Source organism: Triticum dicoccoides, chromosome 7A (genome assembly GCF_002162155.2).
Source record: "Triticum dicoccoides isolate Atlit2015 ecotype Zavitan chromosome 7A, WEW_v2.0, whole genome shotgun sequence".
In the NCBI taxonomy this organism is placed as follows: domain Eukaryota; kingdom Viridiplantae; phylum Streptophyta; class Magnoliopsida; order Poales; family Poaceae; genus Triticum; species Triticum dicoccoides.
The window spans coordinates 597263226-597286242 of NC_041392.1; positions in this window are offsets into that span (position 1 = coordinate 597263226).

Genomic DNA, 23017 nt, shown 5'->3' on the forward strand with positions numbered 1-23017 from the left:
TATGATTGTTGTCCGTCCTATGGACTAAAACTCTCCGGTTTATATAGACACCGGAGAGGGCTAGGGTTACACAGAGTCGGTTACAATGGTAGGAGATCTACATATCCGTATCGCCAAGCTTTCCTTCCATGCCAAGGAAAGTCCCTTCGGGACACGGGACGAAGTCTTCAATCTTGTATCTTCATAGTCCAGGAGTCCGGCCGAAGGTATAGTCCGGCTATCCGGACACCCCCTAATCCAAGACTCCCTCAGTACCAGTAAAGAGACGTTGCAGAGTTTTGGAAAAAAGAGAGACGTGCTCATGTAGCTGGTTCGAATCCAAACCTAGACTATGACTATATATGGTGTTATACTACTCTGCAAGTAATGAAACTGACATATCCAATGTTCGCTTCTCCTCTTCTCTACTTACTCTGCCTAGCATCAGAAGCTCTGGGCGCAGCAACCCTGTCCGCTGGCTGCTCGTCCACCTGTTCTGCAGCAGGTAACAACCAGATATGTGCCAAGTCGCCACCTGTACCATTGCCTGTGGGCCTCATCACACCCCCACAGGCACATGCACCATAGCCGGTTGCTCATCGCAACCCGCTGCCGTTGGTGTGGTGCCACTGCTGTAGATCACGCTGAGTCATCTATCGCATCTCAACACAATCCTCAACCATGGCCGAGTCTTCTACAAATGCCCGAATCATGGGGTAATAATATTTTTAAGTGTTGTTCTTCTACTTTTAGTTGCTGATTTTATTAATAGTTTAGTTGATGATCTTCCAATTTGGTTCATGCAGAAAAGGGAAGATTCATGTGATTTATATTTCTGGAATTTGCTGATGTGGGGGAATGCAACTACGCTGATTATTTGGTTAGCCCGGGAATCCCAATACCAGCAGGTTGGGGTGTTGGACAAGTAACTAAAGGAACGACAAAAGAGGAAGATGCAGAGCAGAAGATTAAAGATGCAGTTCCTCTAATCATGGCCAAGCAACAGCTGCTGAATGGCCTTGACAGCAATGAGGAGATGAAAGAGCTTGTGAAGTTAATGGGCAAAATCGATGTGCTCTATAGGATGATTGTCTCTTTATTTGAAGTGTATGTAGTACTCGTGATGTATTCAGTGGCTATGACATTGGCACCTTGCTGAAACTAGTAATGAATGAAACCTGTGTAGCAGGCTAGGCGTAGTGTTGTGAACATCTAATGATTTCTATTAAAGGAAATCGGTGGGTATCCCCTTTTGCTCATAAATAAATAAATATCAGAGGCCCTTTTGGTATTAAATAAAAAAATTAGCAGAGGCCCTGTCGGGTCAGCCTTGTTCCCATTTGAAGACGTCGAGCAAATTGCAGTCCAATAGCAAACTATGTCATCAAATTCAAGTTTCACCGCCAAATATGAGTACAACTAAACAACAATGTCATCATGTTATATTCATCATACAATCACCAAACACAAATCAACATACATAACGAGTGATGTTCTCATGGCAAAATACTAAACAACGCGTTCATCAGGTTTCAGTTGTCATAGAAAACACAATTTCACATATTATATAAAATAGTGTCTTCTGACAGGAAAATATGACAAAAGCAATCTAATCATCATCCATAGCAGCAGCGTCAACATCTTCTCCATGTGTATCAGTCTGAATCGTAATTCCCCACAGTGTCATCTTCTTCTTCATCCTCAATGTCCTAGAACGTTGGCTTCTTCTTGATCAACTCTTATGTTCACAACACGACAGACAATCTTTTCGCCAGCGTCATTGACGTGATGGTTCCCAAAGATATTAGGAACATCTGTGGAATCTTATACATCAAGGGCATAAGCATCATCTTGTTGTGCCACTTCATTAAAGAAATTCCTCTGCTCAAACCTTTGCAATACTCTCCAGCCATCACTACGTGCAAATGTGTCTTCTAAGAAAAATATTTGTGTTGCTTGATTTGCCAAAATAAAAGGCTCGTTGGTCTAGTACGCCACCCTGACATTGATAGATTTGAAATAATCATCAACTCTGGGTTTTGCAATCCTATAAAATAGGTTATACCAACGACAGCACAACAGAACCACATACCGATGATCCTCAAAACTGGAGATGTACTGCAACTGAACAATGTCTATTATGTTAACATACATTTCAGTTGTCTCTCTGTCGTACGTATCCGTGCTCATGATGGCACTATTTTGTGTCTTCCTTCCTTCATCGCGTGCAATGGTGTTGTAGTGCACATCTCCAACAACGCAAGATTCATAATGTCTTACCCCAGTATCAGGGCCCATTGCTAGTGTGTAAAGGGCATCATCAACTGCCTGCTCATCCTCCTGCATCTTCTTAACCTATTGTAACATCCAAAAATTCTAATTTTTGGAATGTTATATTAATTAAGTAATAATGATTGCTTGTGTGATTTATGCTGTGAAATTTGAAACTTTTTGAATGTTTAATGAGAGGGAATAAAAGGAGTTACCCAAAAATTTCCATTTATAATCCATATTCAATTTTGAGTTCGAATCCTTTCAAAACCCTCTGATAAACAAATAAAATGAGAGGAGGAAAATAACACTCCAAAATCAGAGACAATGTTTTGTTTGAGGTTCAAATTTTCAGACAGAAACTATTTGAAATTTATTTGTAATCCAAATTCCTTTTTAATTTTGGAGTTATTAAAGAAATGTTTTTTAAAGTATTTTATTTGGTACCAGAAAAATGTTCACAGTTTAGGAAAATTTATTCTGAGAATTTTAATATATAATATGCCTATGGAAAAGTTTTATTATATTTTCCTTATTCCGTTTTTTCTTTCTTTTATTTATTTAAAAAGAAAAAACAATACGTGCGGCCCATAACTAACTATAGCGCTCATGCGGAGCATAGTACCTGCGGGGGCACCCTCTCATTTTATTTTCTCCTATATGGGCCAGGCCCAACCAGCCATATTCTTTCCCTAGATTTTTATTCACAAATGTTTTTTTTCAGTTGAGCGAATAAAAAATATATAAAAAAACTGCAGCCCGTAGTGTATGTATGGTCGTCCAGCCGAACACATTAGGCACATACTAGGCGTGTTTTTCTCTTTCTATTTTCATCTACGTTAGCCTCACATTGTGTAACCTTTGACCTCTAAACCTCTTTTCCAGCTATAAATATAGACCCATATAGAGCCTCTAGAAATCATCCGACTTGGATTAAATCAATATTTTGGTTTGACTGGCTCCCTAAAAAATAAATATTATTTCTCCTATCCGGCGGGAATTCCGAAAGTCGTCTCCTATTTGAAGTTATCTAGTTTCTACGTTGTGAAGGTATTCTCTTCGTATTTTCTTTTATACTTCCGTAGTTAGTACTTCTAGACTAGTATATGGTAGAACAATTAGATTATTAATTAGTCTCTGTATTTATACATTAGACATAGAATTTTTTTAGCCATACCTATTTTTCTTTCGTAAAATAGCTTGGCCCCGATTTTTCAAATAGGCATAACTTTTAAACCGTTTGTCTAAATTCAGTGAAAACAACGCCAAATTCTTCGTCCTGATCGCAACTATCTAGAGAACTTGTGAAATTAACTCTTTTGACATGTTAAAATTTGAATTAGATCAGATTCAAATTTAAACTTGTTTTGGCCATAAATTGAGTTTTATAACTCTGATTTAATTGATTCTCTTTGCAAATTGAAGCACTTGAAATGTACTTTCTATTAAGATCAAAATCACATAATTTTGATACTGTTAAAAATATATTGCTGTCTAGAAGCTTTATTTGATGGTTTTGAAGTTTTCTGAAGTATTTTCTTCGTTGTTTTGGATCTTTGAGTGATTTCTTATGTGTGCAAATAATTGCTTGCTTGCGATAGATTGATCGGAGTGTGACGAGTAGAACTACCAGAATTATGAGTGCGAAGAATCTTCATCAAAAGTACAAGGCAAGTTCACACCTTGATCATATGTTTATATACCCGGTTTTTACTATGCATTAGTTCACCCTTACAAATATGCATGAGTAGGATGGGGAATTGGGCTTTGCTATGTTGTTCATGAGTTAGGAACCTATGATCTTGAAACACCCCGGGAATATTCGTTATGACATATATTGCTTAGCCATGCTTGTAGACGGGGATTGGTATGTGAGATTCATGCAAGTTGCGATAGATAATAATTCAGGGTAACTTAAGGTGGAAACATTAAAACACATCTGGGTGGAATGGTTGGAGCACCCTGGAGAAACCAGTGGCTTGCCCGGGCACCTGGAGAACCTAATGCTTACCCAAGGGGAACCCGGAGGACCCAGTGATCACCCTATGGAATGCCACCTAGGCTCAAAGGGATCATATGATATTTCATGCCTAGACAGTTCCATGTGCAGCAACAAGCTAACATGGGCGCTGGCGTAGTTGAGTAAGTTGTGGGAATCCTTTCCATGATAGGGTAGCAGATGTAGGGGAATTGTAGGAGTACCGGCCTATCTATCGGCCAAGGGGACCTCTTCGGAAAAACTATGTCTCGATCACCCGGTTTTCAAACATTAGGAATTGTGAGGAATTCAACAGGGGAGATCTAGTCTTGTGGGGATAAGTGCGCAAACCTCTGCAGAATGTACAAACTAATCATGATTAGCCGTGTCCCCTGTTATGGACAACTTTGAGTATCTGGAAGTGAATTATTGGTTGATCTCATCATTCTATTTAATTAATGAACTGGGTTATTATTTATACTTGGTAATTTTGGGTTTGAGTTGGAGGAACCCAAAATAAAACTTATTCCTTTGCTGTAGGGACAAATTAGCTTTATGCAAAAATTGAACTTCGAGCCGCCACCAGCCAAATATGCATATAGAGATAGACATTTTCATTATTATTCTATGGTGTGAAATTGCCAGTACATTGAACGTACTGACCTACATGGCCGCAACCTCTCATGTTGCAGGAGTTTTACGACGAGTAAGTGATACGATAGGGTTACGATGTCTACACTCAACTTCGTCGTTGGTGTTGTTGGGACTCCACAACTTTGTTTGTTACTTCTGCTATATGGATTGAGGTAATAATATTTATGTTACTTTATACATGTGATTGAACTCTGTTATAAATCCTTGAGTACTGTGTGTGTCAACATACTGATCCAGGGATGACACTTAAGCACGGAGACTTGAACCATTTGGGTCGGGTCACTACAAGATGGTATTAGAGAACATGTTGACTGTAGGACGTGACCCTTAGAAACTAGCAAGCCCATAGGAAAGGATTTCCCTAAAGCTTTATTTTCAAAAGAGATCCCTTAACTCTCATCTTTTCTAAGCTTTACCCAAATTTTCCTCTTACCTCAAATAGTTAGACCATACCCCTTTCCCTGTTTACCATGCGGATATTCAACTGATGAGACCACTCTGAGAAGGACAAGATATTGGACAACTGATTCCACTTCAGAATAAAGAGGATCTTAGCGTGCATGTGAATAATTGAAACTACAACGTTTGAAGACCCCGAAGACTCTAAGAATTTGAAGGCTCTACAGAATTCCCATATTGATAGGACCTAGGAAGGCTTTGATAGGATCCACTTAAGTTATTCTCATACCCTCCTGAAATTCTTTGTTCAACAACGCTTGGCTTCATATTTTAGATGAAGAGCTTCTCCATGAAATAGAGGCAACATTGCAAAGACTTTCCCTGTGGTCCAACCATTATGGAACTTCTCAGACTATTGAAGCTTCCAATACCTAAGACCATGGTGTGTCAGAGAAAGACCAGAACATGGAGCATCAAGACTCAAATTTTTGATCGTCAAGAAAACCACCAGATAGGAGATATCAACTATGGAATTATAGCTCATGGCAGAGACATGGGCGTAACCACATCTATCCATGATGCTATCGCCCGCTTGTGCTATCATCATCGTGCCGAGTTAAGCATGCATTTATTTAGAAGGATTTGATGGCAAAAGGCTGATGGAGCACCTATCGCCTTGACGAATGAGCAAAGATGAAGTTTTCACCTCAGCCGATGTACCACTAGGATCTGGAGTATTACATCAAGAATTTTCAGATGGACCCTCTGGAAGCCTTATTTAAACAAGGAAGCATTTCGTGAAGAACTCATGACCCAGAAGCTGAAAGTAGCCAAGCTGGAGGAGCAAAACCTCAAGATGTCGAAGATTCATCCGGAACTGAAGAACAGTAGGACCATGGTTCATGCCAAGGATGTTGAAATCTAGAAGCTTCGAATGCAACTCCAGAATATTCAAGGACGTCACAAGAGACTTCGTGTCAACGGAGATGATCTGGCAGAAGAATTTGAGAAGATCAAGCACGATTGGAAGAAGCCAGCAGAGACATGAACTAGGACATGAACAAGCTAGTTTAGCTATATAGCCCACCATGAGTGAATAAAGATAAACGTTTTTGTGATTGGAGTATCCGATCATGCCAACTTATGTGGGTGGCAGTACTATAGGATTGATTGAACTGACTGAATGTGTGGAGTTATTCCATATTTTAGTTGTTCTGCCATTTGATTGTATGGGTATCTTTCTCTCTCCCTCCAATCTTATCTCGTCCTTACCCAAAACCCTTTGACCCATTAAATGGTGTATGGACATGAGCATACATTTTCGGGACCGATGAATCAATTGGAGACAGACCAATGGATTCAGAACATGGAGGATCATATCAAGAATAACACTATAGCCAGAAAGGATATGGCCCAACATGTTCTTCGGTACTTTGAAAAGGGTACTGCTAGTTGGTGGATGATGTACCAAGCTATCAATGGATGGCAATGAGTAACTACTTGGGAAGAACTTAATTTGACTCTGCTAAGGTCTTGTCTTGTGTCCTAGAAATTGAAGTCTTATGGAAATTATATGAAGAAACCTTCTCCATCCAAGCTTTGTGGAGAAATAGGACACAACCATAAAGACCACAAGGATGAATGCCCTCATTTTCAAGAAAATCACCCAGCTGAAGAATGCCAACTAGGTAGATTACTTGTCTCTTGTGTGAAGGGACTACCCACTACCCTGCTTAGTGTCACATTTAACCCATAGTACAACAAACCATCCAGCAGAAGAAAGAAGCAATGAAAGAAGCCATCAGGCAAATTTTAGAAAAAACCCATGAGGAAGGAAGATGTCGAGGACACACACAAAGAAGACCCAATTAAACCTTTCACCAAGTCATGCTATTCATGTGGAGAAGAAGGACACATCTCCTAGAATTGTCCGAAGGAGGATCTAGTAGAATTCCTGATAGTGGAAGTAGAGTATGACCCACAGGAAATAGAAGCCCTGATTGGTACGGAAAAGTACAAGAAGAGAAATAGAATGTATCCCCAGAACAACCCAATTTCTACAAAGAAGGACCTGAGTCATATCACATGTTTCAAGTGCAAAGATCCAGGGCACTACTTCAGCGGTTGCCCAAAAAGGAAGCCAAGGATACAAGGAGGCTATGTAATCACAAGAAATCCTTAAGATTTGTTAGAAGTAATATGTTTCTACTGTAATGAAGCAGGGCACTTTGCCAAGGATTGTCCCAATGGGGAGGAGGCTTGTGCTAAATGGTTGAGTTGAAAAAGAAATATAGTAGTAGTAGTGGGAAATTTTTTTGAGGTGTTGAGTTGAGGCATATAATGGAAATGCTGGAGATCGTAATAATTTGAGAATCAATAGAGTTAGCATCATTGGTATTGATTTGGATTTTATGAGTTGTGCTATATAGGCAATGAGTGAAATCATGATACCTGGAATGAGATTTTGAAGAAACTAGTTGTCGGTGTCAAAACCGGCGGATCTCGGGTAGGGGGTCCCGAACTATGCGTCTAAGGTGGATGGTAACAGGAGGCAGGGGACACGATGTTTACCTAGGTTCGGGCCCTCTTGATAGAGGTAAAACCCTATGTCCTGCTTGATTATTCTTGATGATATGAGTATTACAAGAGTAGATCTACCACGAGATCAGAGAGGCTAAACCCTAGAAGCTAGCCTATGGTATGATTGTATGTTGTCCTACGGACTAAAACCCTCCGGTTTATATAGACACCAGAGGGGGCTAGGGTTACACAAGGTCGGTTACAAAGGAGGAGATATACATATCCGTATTGCCTAGCTTGCCTTCCACGCCAAGTAGAGTCCCATCCAGACATGGGACGAAGTCTTCAATCTTGTATCTTCATAGTCCAACAGTCTGGCCAAAGGATATAGTCCAGCTGTCCAGAGACCCCCTACTCCAGGACTCCCTCAGTAGCCCCTGAACCAGGCTTCAATGACGATGAGTCCGGCGCACAGTATTGTCTTCAGCATTGCAAGGCGGGTTCCTCCTCCGTATACACCACGGAAGAGTTTGAATACAAGGATAGTGTCCGGCCCTGCAAAATAAGTTCCACATACCACCGTAGAGAGAATAATATTTCCACAAATCTAATCTGGTGACACGTTTTGATAGTATGACATCACTTCATGGCCCGGTTATTATTCGAACCGCTTTTCTCAACCAGCTCCACACATATCGCGAGGCGGTTTTCTTGATACGTCTTGTCAAAGCAGAGATCGTGTTCCCCTTATTACGGGATTCTCATCAATACGGACATGGGTAACCCAACCGCGCCATCAATTGCGTTGCCTGGGGAATAAGAGGTTTTGTGTGGCAAGTGGGGACACTCATCGGCTCCTCCGCCCTTATAAAGGGACAAAGATTTACTTTCTTTCACCCACGCCTTCTTCTTCCTTGCCTACCCATTCCCGCACACTCGAGCTCTAGCGCCCAAGCTCGCGTTCTTCTTCTCAAACCACTCCAAGTATGTCCGGAGCAGGAGGCAAGTGGATGGTATCCTCCGTCACGGAGGAGAACATCAAAGAGTTATGGGAAGTCGGATACTTAGCTGCGAATGTCACGCACCGGCTGCCGAATGCGGGGCAGATCGTCCCCATGCCCGAACCCCATGAGAGGGTAGTTTTTCTTACCCATTTCGTCTGGGGACTGGGATTTCCTCTCCACCCGTTTGTCCGAGGGCTCATGTTCTACTACGGGCTGGATTTTCATAATCTGGCCCCCAACTTCATCCTCAACATCTCGGCGTTTATCATTGTGTGCGAGGCCTTCCTCCGCATCAGGCCCAACTTCGGCCTACGGCTGAAAACCTTCAATGTCAAACCGAAGGTGGTGGCTGGCCAGCATGCCGAGTGCGGAGGATCCATGGTGGACAAGATGCCAAAAGTCACCTGGCTCGAAGGCTCCTATGTGGAGACTATAAAGGGGTGGCAATCGGGGTGGTTCTACATCACCGACCCACGCGACACCAACTGGGTGGTGGCCCCCAAATTTCGATCCGGAATCCCCACGCAGCTCACCTCTAGAAAGAGAAGGGCCTGTCCTGGGGTTCCTCGGCAAAGCTAACCGGACTCCAGACCTGTATCCAGAACATGATGAACAAGAAAATTAAACTTGTCAACGTAGTCTAGGTTATGCTGGTCCGCCGGATCCTTCCGTGCCAATGAAGGGCATTCAATTTGTGGGAGTTCGACTCGGCCAAGCACCAGACACTGCGAGAGCTCTACGACACGATGCACAAGGACGTCTGGAGGGTGCTGTTCAAGATCGCCGAGATCCCTCCCCCTCTCACCGAAGGCCACGGACTCAGCGCAAAGCGCCATGCCAGTCCGGTAAGCATTTATATTTCTCGGGGTATTGATTTGCCCAGGTTTAGTTATGTTTAGGATCTAAGCTCCCATGTCATTAATAGGACTGGATAAAGACGGCGGAGCAGCTCGATAGCCCAGCCCCGCTGCCCGAAGATCCTGCAGACGCTCTTCTAACGAAGATGCTGACTCCGGCACCTTACGAGGTGCCAGAACAGAAGACCAAGAAGAAGACCGCGGGGACCCGAAAGGGTCTCCGGTGTACGGTCGTATCAGAATCATCGGACGATGACTCCGACGCACACTCTTCCCATGGAAACAAGGAGGAGGAGAAGAGTCCCCCCCTAGCTGGGGAAGACAAGAAAAGGAAGGCCGACCCATCCGGGGTGGCCGAAGGGTCCAAAAAGGGAAGGACCCTCCTTCTGGACCGTGCCACGATGGTCGTCGACAGCGGCGACGAGTGGCTGCCCAGGGACAAGCCCCTGGAGAAGTCATAAGTGTCCGGACACCATAGTACTTCATAATATGTTTATTGTACTGCCTTTCCTCATGCCGAACATGATTATGCAGTCCGTCCCGAGCTCATTTCGACGTACCTTCGTCGAGCGGCTCGTTGAGGTCGTCGGATATGAACAGTGGTTCTCTTCCGACCGCTTCCACCCCTCGCCCTATGGAAAACGCCGAGGTGTTGTCTAAACAGGCACCGAGCCAAGGGGAGGTGGCCCTAGGGGCGCCTCATGGCAATTTCCCGGACCCTGGGTACCAAGGGAGCGAGGCTCCCACGGGCTTCAAGTTCAGGCCCCAGGCGGACACTGCGCCGGAACCTTCGATTGCACCGGACTCCGGCAGGCGGTCCCCCGTTAAGGGGGGCCAACCATCCATGCTGGTGTCCTCTGTCCAACCAGAGGCACCGCACAAACTGCTGGAAGCGCTTCACAACGCTTCCATTGTAGAAGAGCACCGCACTATCATGAAGGTTCAGTCCACGAAAAATGGACTGACCAAAGCTTGCGCCAGCCTCCTAACAGGCTTTGAGGTAAGCAATCAAAATATAAGAAAATATTACCGCATAGATAGTAGCCCCTGATGCTCTGTTCGGCGTTCGTGAAGAAAAGTCGAATAGAGGATCAAATAATAACTCAGGAGTCTAATGAGCGTATGTCTATGTGTATTTGCAGGCTTCACTGCTGGCCGCTGCTGCACGTACAGCGGAGGTCGCTGCGCTGAAGAAGGAACTGAAGCAGTTCGAAGACGAGCTCGGCCTTACCAAGAGGCAGCTCGAAGAGAGCAAAGGTAAGAAATACCCCTGTCTATATAGTTAAAGAGAAGTTCGGGTATAAAGTAATAGGATCATCATGGATTTGTCAAGGTCCAAGACCGAGGTGGCGACCCTGAGGAAGGCGTTGTCCGAGGCCGAAGACAATGCGGCCAAAGAACGCATTGAACGGGAGAAACAAGAAGCCCGAGTGGGCGAGGTGCAGCAAGAGCTCGAGGATCTCGCCAAAAAGCACGAGTCCTTGGAGCTGGACTCTAAAACGCGAGAGTCTGAGCTCGCGCAGGCGCTTGAAAGCGTCCGGAGCGCCCAGGCCGAAGCCCACAAGGCCCTCCAGGAGATTCACGTGGCGAAGAAGATAGCGGCGGGTAAGGCATTCAATATGCAAAGCAAGCATGTGAAGGAGAATTTCCTTTTTCTTACCCGAGTTCGGAGCTCTCTAGGAGCGTTTGCAGATCTTCCCTGTAGTGTGCTAGATGCCGTAGAATTTTACCGGGCTGAGGAGGCGAGGTCAACGGAGAAGTTGTTCTGGTCTCAGTATACTGGGACCGAACACTCCGTGTCCTTGAGCGACCACCTAAAGCAGTTGGTCGAACTTCACAAGGCAGCTGAATAGGCCATGAGGGGCCTTGTAGTCCGGATGTGGCCTGGCGAGCCCCTGTCTGGCAGCTACTTCGGTCTGGTGAGACGGCTGGTGGAAGCCTGCCCACGGCTTGAGGTCATCAAGCGGTCCGTATGCATCGAAGGTGCACGAAGGGCTTTTGCCCGGGCGAAGGTGCATTGGGCGAAGCTGGACATCGTGAAGCTATTGAAGGAGGGGCCGCCGGAGGGCAAGGAGCATCGCCGCCCTGAGAATTATTATGAGGGTCTCCTGGAGGGTTCCCGCCTTGTGGCAGATGAGTGTGCCAAGGATGTAATCTTTGAATGAACATGCTCATGTGATCATGTAATATGAAACGAGTTCATTTGCGCCATGCGACGCTTTCTTAATTTAAAATATTACCTTCTATGTGGTCGTTTATAAAATCTGAGAGTTGGCCAGTTGTCGGCTTCTGCCCCCATGTAACTAGTACTGGGGTGTTCGGGATAACCTGAACACTCTTTACCCCAATTTTGGTTCCTCCAAGGGAGGTGTTCAGCGCATCGAACCAGGCAATCAAACTATAATGCTTTATCACTCTCACTTAGCTAGAGAAGTCTATGATTTTAAATTTTGGCGAAGCCCCTGGTATTCGGAGGGCCGAATTTGGGGCGCTATACATGCCTAAGCCGGACAAGGCCGACTCCTCTACCAAAGCGGAAAAAGTCTTTAAGGACTTGAGACCTCTCGAACAGAGACCAGTCTCTTGCCTTATCATGACAGTCAGTTTTTGGCTTTCTCCACTGAGGCGCTCATCAGGAAGAACCAGGACACAATCGCAGTAGTTCTCCCACCGCTACCTTAGCCGATATAGCGGAACATAAGGTACCAAAGCATGGGAGCCGGGCAACCCAACATTTAACCGAAGACATGATTCGGAGCTAATGCATATAATGCTATAAGTTCGGGGTGCCGCACTGTCGAAAGTGTTCGGACTTCTTGCGCCGTATTATGGGGTAAACGAGAGCCCCTGGCGTACTGACCGCACCCGAGCGTGCAGGTGCGAAATGTCGTGAATGGACATATAAGAGAAAGAGAAAAACTTAAATAATGCAATGACAGATTAATAATATGCATTGTTATTTTAATAATACGTTGAAGCGTGCTGGTACAAGTAGTGCAATAAGCATAAAGTAGGACAATTCGAAATGTCCTATCCAAGGCAAGCTACGCATAAATAGTGAAAAACGGGTATATCAAGTATTACTAGAGACCACTTGGCGGTTCCCGTGTTCATCTTAGCTTCTTGCCGCCTTGGTTGTTTCTTCCAAAGTGTGTCCGGCAATTGGACTACCGAAAAGGGCTTCCGAAGAGTTAGGACCTCAAAGAGAAAAGGAATGTAAAAGGTGTATAGCCCCTGGCGTGGTTAAGCCACAATGCGGGGCATGACCTAATTGTGGCCCCGCTTATGTCCATGGTATTTTCAATGCGTAGTTATGTACGTGCGGCACGAATTTCGTTGTTGTACTGGGACTGAGACGGGGGCCAGATTGCTAGGCGGGCGTTGATCGCGCCAGGCGGTCCTATTGCAGATTGTTCCGGACTCGCTTGAAGGTGTCCGGGGGCTATAACACCAAATGAGTGGTCTGCCTGAACAGGCTACTTTGTGCCTCTACTGCAAGGGCCGCAGTGTGCTCTTCTGTACGAAGCGAGCGTTCTGTGTTGCCATTGTCAGGACCCCGATTCCAAGTCACATCGATCTAGCCGGTAACACTTCATATCACATTGCGGCCTCACGCATGGTATCCCCACGGGTGTCGCCTTACCATGGGCCGGGACCATTTGCGCCTTTTGGCTCACATATATGATAGTGTCGCTAGCATCCATATGACAGAGAACCCGGGCCGACATGGCTAGTCGTGAACCCAAAGCGGCACAGACCTATGGAGACAGGCATACATGAATCACATCGAGCATGTCGGTCATCAGCGTGTGAATCTGGGCTGTAGCACTGGGCTAACAGGACTCCGGGGAACCCGGGCTGTAGCAGGCTAGGCAGGACTCCGGATGTCACCGCGTGACATTTCCCCGAAGGGACAGACATAGGAATGAAGTGAAACAACATGCCGACCAGTCAAGTGTCCTGAGCAGTAGTGCTGGGCTAGGAGGACTCCAGTGAACCGGGCTGTAGCGGACTACTATGGCTCGAGGAACACTAGACTACATTTCCCCATAAGAAAGGCTGCCAAGGATAAACAACTAGATTGTCGGATCCCACACATACCAAGCATTTCGATCATACACACAATATGCTCGATATGTGTAAATACAACATGGCATCACAACAAAACTCTACAACTCAAGTACTTTATTTAAAGGCTCCAGAGAGCCATACATAACATGTTCATACAGGTAGGGGTCACATGACCCGACATTCAAGTCATACAAGCATACAAGCACAAGCGGAAGCAAATAGTCTGAGTACAAACACTAGAAAGAAAGAAGGCTTCTCAAAGCTTGTCTATCTACATAAGGCCCTCCATGGCCAGGATCACCACCTGGGTGGCAAGTCACTCATCGATGTCGAGATCTACATAAAACCAATCGGAGGGGGCGGTGTTGTCGTCTGAAAACAGTAATTAAACAAACATGAGTACAAAGGTACTCAGCAAGTCTTACATCAGAACCTACTATACATGCTCATTCTCAAGAAGGTGGTGGAATTATTGCAGCAAGCCAGCTTTGACTCTTGGCTAAGCTATCCTACGGGACACCACTAGTAAAATAGTTTTCGCACACGAGTCCACTAATCACAAACACAATACTCCACCGGGGATCCTCCTCGTCATCCTACGAGAGATCCATCTGTCAGGACCCCGACTCAATGCCACATCGATCTAGCATGTAACACCTCATATCACTTTGCGGCCTCACGCACGGTATTCCCACGGGGGTCGCCTTACCTTTGCCCGGGACCGTTTGCGCCTTTTGGCACACGTATATGACAGTGTCGCTAGCATCCATATGATAAGGAGCCCGGGCTGACATGGCTAGTCGTAAACCCAAAGTGGCACAAACTTATAGGGACAGGCATCCATGACCCAACATCAAACGTGTCGGTCATCAGCGAGTGAATCCAGGCTGTAGCACTGGGCTAGCAGGACTCCGGTGAACCGGCTGTAGCGGGCTAACAGGACTCCGGTATTCATCGCGTGACATTTCCCCGTAGGGACAGACACGGGAACGAAGAAGGACACATGCCGGCCAGCCTAAGTGTTCCGGAGCAGTAGCAAGCTACCATGGCTCGGTGGAAACACTAGGAGACATTTCCCGGTAAGAGAGGCTACTAAAGATAAACAACTAGATGGTCAGATCCCACACATACCAAGCATTTCAATAGCATACACACAATATGCTCGATATGTGCAAATACAACATGGCATCACAACATGACTCTACGACTCAAGTAATTTATTCATTAGGCTCCGAGGAGCGAGATATTACAAACATGGGTCTCATGACCCAACAATCAGAGCATACAAATCAAAGCACAAGCGGAAGCTATCATGTCTGGGTACAGACATCTATAAATGAAAAAGGCTGAGAAGCCTGACTATCTACCAGATCCTGCCGAGGGCACAAGATCGTACTGAGGTAACAAGCTAAACGTCGAAGTCCACGCGAAACTACTAGCGAGACCGAAGTCTCTCTGCAAAAACATAAATAGGCAAACGTGAGTACAAATGTACCCAGCAAGACTTACATCAGAACTATCTACATATGCATCATTATCAACAAAGGGGATGGTGGGGTTTAACTGCAGCAAGCCAGCTTTGACTCGGTGGCTATCCTGAACTACGACTGCAATGTAACTCTTTTGAGGTGGCGCACACGAGTCCACATATTCACCATATCAATACACCACTATGGAACCGCTCCCGTCTCCCTACGAGAACGCCATCCATAGCACTCACGCTTATCTTGCGTATTTTAGAGTATCCACTTTCACTTGTCTATGAACTGATATAAGCAACCCAGAGGTCCTTTTCCGTGGACACGGCTATTCGAATAGATTAGGTTAACCCTGCAGGGGTGTACTTCTTCACACACGCTCTCACCACTTACCGCCGTTTACACGACATGTACTCGGCAACCTTCAAGCGGAAGCCCAACGTGGGTGTCGGCCACGACCTACCTAATCACCTAAGTCTCTAGTCCAGGTTTATCGCCTATTCGGGTTCCATCCATGAGGAGATCCGGCCGGAGTTTCGCTCACAGCCCCAAACGATGTGAACAGGGTTCCCGAGACACCAAACGGGCGCACGGTACACCGTGCCACGTGCCTACCGCATCACAGCCCACCCCTACGGTCAGCGCTGTCCACGGCCTCCAGCATACTACAAACACCAGAAACTACTTGCAACTCCTGGACAGAGGACAAGGGTGATTAAGAAGCCGAGAGGGTCCATTGGTTTCGGGCCCAATGCGTGGTAGTAGCTGAATCATGGATCACAAACACAGAACTCAGTTCCTGAGGACGGCTGCAATGAGACAACCCACCATGTACTCCTACATGGCCTCTCACCGCTACCTTTACCAAATCGTGTTCACACACTTAGCTCACACACAGTAGGACATGTTCACACACCTCTGATTCATCCCCGATGAACCAGACCTGACTCAACTCTAAGCAGTAGCAGGCATGACAACAAGCATGAATGAGTAGGCACAATAGGGCTCAAACAACTCTTACTCATGCTAGTGGGTTTCATCTATTTACTGTGGCAATGACAGGTCATGCAAAGGATAAAGGGGTTCAGCTACCGCAGCAAGTAACAGATGAATCGATGTTGTCCTAATGCAGTAAAAGAGAGCAGGAGCGAGAGAGTGGGATTTTATCGGAATGAACAAGGGGGTTTTGCTTGCCTGGCACTTCTGAAGATAACATTGAGTCTTCATCAGTGTCAACGATCACATCATCGGTATCACGTCTATCGAGAGGGGACAAATACCGGCAATTACAGAAAAACACGATCAATGCAATGCACAATATGATGCATGCTATGACATGGCAATATGAATGTGTTTTGGGCTAATGCACCTAAAACCAGATTAAATGAAGTTGGTCTGAATCCAAGATTCAAATTCAAACTCCATATGTGATTATTTAAATGCCCTTTATTTGTTTTGTGCTAAACAGCATCTATAGGTTGTTCTAACATGCATGGAAATGGTACAGATGGATTCCTTGAATTTTTCTGATAATTTTTCATATATAAATTATTTAATTTGGAGTTACGGTTGAATTTCTATGATTTATTGAAGTTTTAGCTATTTTCTAGAATTTCCTGATTATTTTTAAATCCAGAAAATACTTATTGCGTCAGCCCCACGTCACAGTGACGTCAGCAGGGTCAACTGGGCTGGCTCGGGTCAAACCTGACGTGTGGGGGCCACACGTCAGTGACACAGTGCTGGCTGGAGTCACAGACATGTGGGGCCGGTCAAAGGCCACGTCAGCGAGGTCAACGCCGACGCGTGGGGCCACTGCAATTAGATTAAACTTAATCTATTTTAGTTAGCCGGTTAGTTAGGCCGTGGGGCCCAGCTGTCAGTGGCTCTGGGGGTTAGTTAGTGGGGTCATTAGTGCTAATGACGACGCCACGTCAGATACGCCGGCGATGAGTCGCCGGTGACCACAGAACACGGCGGGGCACGCCGGACTTGCGCTAGAGGCGTCAGTTTGGCGCGCTGAGGGCACCAGGGGATGGCCCTTGCTCCCGCGCATCCAGAGAAGGCGAGGGAAAGGCGCGGGGTGGCCGGAGCTGCCGGCGGCGAGCTCTTTTGCGGCTGCCGGAGCTCGGGCAATCTCGGGGTGGCGTTACAGAGCACGGGTGGAGGCATTGTGGGTGTCTATGGTTTCAGGCGATCGTGCTGATCACGATGGTGGGCTCGGGAACAAGCTGCGGTGGCTGTGGCCACGGCCACGCCATGGCCGGCGGCGAGAAGCTCTCGGCCGCGGTGGGAGATGGGGCTAGGGGGCGAGAACGGAGGGGGCGAGAACAGGAGAGGCAGCGGAGGCTCACAGCAGATCCATTCGAGGCGGAGACGAGGCCGGGGATGGTCCGGAGCCGGCGAATCGAACGGCGGCGAGTTCCGGTGGCCGAGGAGGGGAACAGCGACGTGGGCGGCGATGCAGGGCTCCCAGCGTCACGTGAGTTGGTGGGGACGAAGAGGAAGGCGCGGCGGTTCCTCTGGAAGCATCGCCGAGGCGAGGGGTGGACACTGGCCGCGGTGGAGCTCGTCGGTGCTCTCGGGTGCTCGTGGTCGATCGTGAGAGAGAGAGAGCAGAGGGGATAGGAACGGAGGGAGAGATACGGGAGAGTGAGGGAGTTCGTGGGGGCCGCGTGGCGTCTCCAGGGAGTAGCGGAGGCAAGCAGGGAGGCAGGAGGTGGCTGAAGCAGGGAGGAGGTGGCCGGGGCGCGTGGCCGCGTGTGCCGGGCGCGTGCCCGTCCTCCTGGCAGAGGAGGAAGGCGACAGGGGAGGGAGGCGGCGGTGGGCTGGGCCAGCGGGAGGAGCTGGCCAGCTGGGCCGGCTACAGGTAAGTGGCCCAGGTAGTTCTTCTCTTTTCTTTTTATTTACTGTTTTCTATTTTTGTTCTGTTTGTTTTGAATTTGGTTCTGAAACCAATTCAATTTATTTTGCTTCTGACAATATTTTTAGGAGCTAAAAGAATTAAAACAATGCTCCACAAAATATTTCAGAATTATTGGACCTATATTTATTTAACAGTAGATATAAGTCCAATTCAAATGGCTATGATTTAAATTCAAAGTCCCAAAAATAAATCCTTAAAAATGTTCAATATTTTGGTTGGGACCAGAACCCTTACCAAAAATTATCAAACATTTAAGAAGAGCCTTTTGGAGGAATGAATAAGATTTATAGGGTTTTTGCCCCTCTTTTATTTAGGGTTTTGAGGCTTCCAATATTCCTCAATTCAAGTTTCAAAAATATAGACATGATGCACACATGAAGCTAACCTAGAGCAATGCCTGAAGCTAGGGATGTGACAACTCACCCCCACTAAACAAGAATCTCGTCTCGAGATTCAAGCGTAGGGTAGGATGAAGGGGAAACGCAAACTAGTACAATCTTCACGATCCAGGGTGCACTTCAGTTGAACGTTGATTCATTCACCATCATTGTCTTGATGTCTTGTTCTGAGAAATCCTGCCAACATGACATGGAGGGAAGAAGGAGACTCTAGAAGGGTCGATCTTCTTGAAGATCGAACAACTCACGGAATGAGACATAGGACCATCTCTCGGGTTGAGACACGAGATACACATCAATAGGGGTGGATGAAACGGATGACGAAGGTTCACTAGGTAGACAACAATTTCATACCTAAGAAGGTGGTAAACGATTGTCAACGTAGCGAGGAGTTGAGTTGCCATGATACCATAACGATACACCTTAGGGAAGGTGACTCGTAGAGATATCCCCTTAAGTGGCAAAAAGAATTACTTTTGATTCAGAGATCATTGAAACTCTTTAAACCAGCCTAAGGCAATTCTCGAGCGATCGTTTGGAGGGGGTCGGTAGAATGGCATACTCGGACTTGGATGATGTGGATTACCTTGTTGAAGACAACGTAATGGATGAATTTGCTTATCACCGAAAATGGAAGAGACCCATGGTAGAATGGCACATTGGCGGTGCCAGCTGGGAACAAAATGCAAATGCTGGGAATGATTCTGGTAACTATGGAAGAACCCAACAATAGAGAGTGAATTCACTGTTTGAGTAGGTCATAGCATTGCCGAGGGAACTGAGAGCAAACCCAGTTAGCGTCGATGATAACACCTAGCGCTTGAGCGTGCTCTCAAGAACTTGAGCATTTCCATAATCATCAAGGTTTTACCAACATCCGTGTCAAGGGTCCGGTAACACAACTTACTACCATGATGAATGGTGATGGAGGACGCAGATGCAAAGGAAGATAACACCTTCTCAAATTTCACCCTTGGCGGGGCCAAGGAAATAAAATCTGGATGATCGACCGAGAGACATTTAGCACTCCGCTTCTAATGTTCTCCTTGATGTGCTAGTGTAATCCACCCATAAATATGGTTTGATATCTAGAACATCAAGTAAAAGGTCGGACTTCGGGAGCAATACAATCCATAAGGAACAGTTTCGGAGGTAAATCCTACGAAATCCTTATGGGGAGGTGGCCAACTTCCTCAAACAAGATACTACAATGATAGGTCTTCCGGCTGGGTGTGTTGGCCACGACATCCACTTTACCGGTTATCGAGGGACCAATATTATAGTTCTTGGGAAATGTTCCAACCATCATAACTGCCTGAGATTCAGATCTGGTTGGTGTCAGGATATTCCAGACTCATCGAGTCTAGGAAGGAAAACGAAAGTTTGCAACACAAATCGACGAGGTGACGTTGCGAGATACTCGGGAAGTGAACTACGATAGTAAGCTCCAAAACATGAGCTGGTTCTGCTACAAACATGTGAACACGTTGTCCCAGACAAGCATGACCACGTGGTAGTCTTATAATAAAACACTACCGAGTTCAGGTGGGGAACCATCAACGAGGATATCAAAATCCTTGCATAAGGTATACTCTTAAGAAGGAACTTCTTCTCCTTGAACAAATCAATCAGTGGCTTGGTGTGCTAGGATATACGTATGGAATGAAGATGATCAGTCTAACAGACCACAGAATTCTTCGCACGTGCATGACCGACTTGGGATGATTCCAAAGAAGCAAAAACAAACTTTCTCGAATTCACGACGGCAACTTACATCAAAATGCACGTGAATCAAAGGAAGTCACTCCTTTCATCAAACAAGTACTTCATGAGCTAGCATGAAGAAAATGCTTTCAAAAGTTTCCAACACTAACTTAATGTTCAACAACATCATGGAGGAGATAAGGATGTTGTCAATGGGCTCAACAACAACTCATCGGAATTTTCCATATCACTGAACTTCCACCATCATGTGAACACGGTGATAGCATTGGTCAGAACCAAAAGATATAATGGTGTATGCTCGAGGGATCAACCACGAGGAAGACAACATTACGAACATCGTTGGTTCTGACTTGATTTGACGATAGCCCACACTCAAATCAAAGGATTGATAAGACAATAGGTCCAGCAACTGATCACAGGGACCAATCGATGAAGATATCATCTTTCTTCAACACACACTACACAAGAATATCCGTTTGGGACGAACTAAGTCAGGCAAGCTTTTATCTTCCAACTCTCCAAGTTGTTGTCTAGCTTAACCAACTAGCTCAGGGATATCTAACACCGATTCTTCGAGAGAAGGTGGTTCACAAGAAACCAACTTGATCACGAGCTCAACATAGCGGTCAGGTGACAACCTGGTAATACTTCCGAGAAGATCTTCGGAAATCACGAACCACCGATATGTTACTAAGCTCGAGAACAATCTTGCTTTTCAGGGCAAGACGATATGATCAATAGAGCAAGGATTTGAAATAATCCTAACTCATCGATCGAGGAGTGAACCAGGAGAATGGACTAGGTAGCACGATCAATCTTAGAATGATGATTTAATAACCAACACACTAAGAATGAAATTATTGTCCTTTAACTACCCAGCAACGAGGTTGCTAGGCGTATTGATTTCACACATCATGATTCACTTGTCGGCACTCCGGCTACAACAACACGGAACCGAGGAATGAAAAAGGATGGCGTGAAGTATCACTATGTCAAGAATTCACAAAAGGTGGTGCAATTCTCATGAAATTCCTGTCATAAAGAAGGTAATACTTCAGGGTAGAGCAGACCAGAAGCTGGATTGTATCTTGATCTGCGGAACACAACTACTTTGACCCAATCCTAAATATGGATGAGGTACTGGAGTTTGTTTTCTCCAAGTCACTCTCTGGAATAGAATGGCTTGACGGACCACAAGAGTAACAGGCATCGATGAATGAATGCACGCATACTCTTGACTATCAATTGATAGACGAGGGCCAGAAACAACTAAAGAGGGACAACTCAAAGGAACATATGATTTTCTGAGTTGTGAATGCATAGATTAGCATGTCGAACGAGTTCAACATATTTCTTCCGGACAATCCATGCGGAAAGGTAGAACTGGCAGAGTCACAATTATGAACGGAGAACCCATCGAGAATAATCCTGTTGTGATATTTCAGTTCAATGAGGAACTTCTGCCATAAGTAGTTCATGGTATTTGGAAGAAGAAGATACCACGGACTTCAAGGACTATCGCAAAGGTTACTAATATCCTAAAGGCACTAGCAATTACTATCAACATGAAGTAGGTAGAGTGAATCTCGGGTTCAAGAACCCAGGAACAGAATACCTACTACTAAGTAGCATCACGAAATGCTTTCGAGAATAAAGGCCAGAATCTCACACTGGGAACACAAAACGTTGCTAGATTACTAGGTGACTCCCTAAATACCTAGGGTCATAATAGTAACTCCAACATAAATGTCAAGGCAATAGAATACCTCAACTCAACAATTAGTGTGATTGAGCTGGCATAAAGGAGCATCGAAACCAGAGGGAAAGGATTTTGCAAATGCATCAGACTATTTAGAAACCTGGAATGACTCGGACAGCATAACGGCTGTAAATGCTCAGAAAAGACTTGAGACATTCACAAAAATGGTGGCATAACCACTCAGAAGCACAATATCAAGATTTCGAGATCAACAATTAACATACGGAAGTAGTAGGAACTGAACTGAGACTTAAATCCAACAATCTTATAAGTCTACTGATTAGTAACACGTGATCCTAATATAAAGAAGAGATAGCTTAGTTCTTAATCCTCGCAGGAAAGATAAGATGACTCAGATCAGAAGGGCATGAGGTATAAGGAGTAAAAAGAGCCTTACGTTCCATCCCACAATCAATTCCCTTATATAACTAAAGAATTTTCTAGACTCAACTTCGACCAGTTTGGCTTGGTAATCCTACAGGCAGTCAAGCTCTGATACCAACGCTGTCAGGACCCCGACTCAATGCCACATCGATCTAGCATGTAACACCTCATATCACTTTGCGGCCTCACGCACGGTATTCCCACGGGGGTCGCCTTACCTTTGCCCGGGACCGTTTGCGCCTTTTGGCACACGTATATGACAGTGTCGCTAGCATCCATATGATAAGGAGCCCGGGCTGACATGGCTAGTCGTAAACCCAAAGTGGCACAAACTTACAGGGACAGGCATCCATGACCCAACATCGAACGTGTCGGTCATCAGCGAGTGAATCCAGGCTGTAGCACTGGGCTAGCAGGACTCCGGTGAACCGGCTGTAGCGGGCTAACAGGACTCCGGTATTCATCGCGTGACATTTCCCCGTAGGGACAGACACAGGAACGAAGAAGGACACATGCCGGCCAGCCTAAGTGTTCCGGAGCAGTAGCAAGCTACCATGGCTCGGTGGAAACACTAGGAGACATTTCCCGGTAAGAGAGGCTACTAAAGATAAACA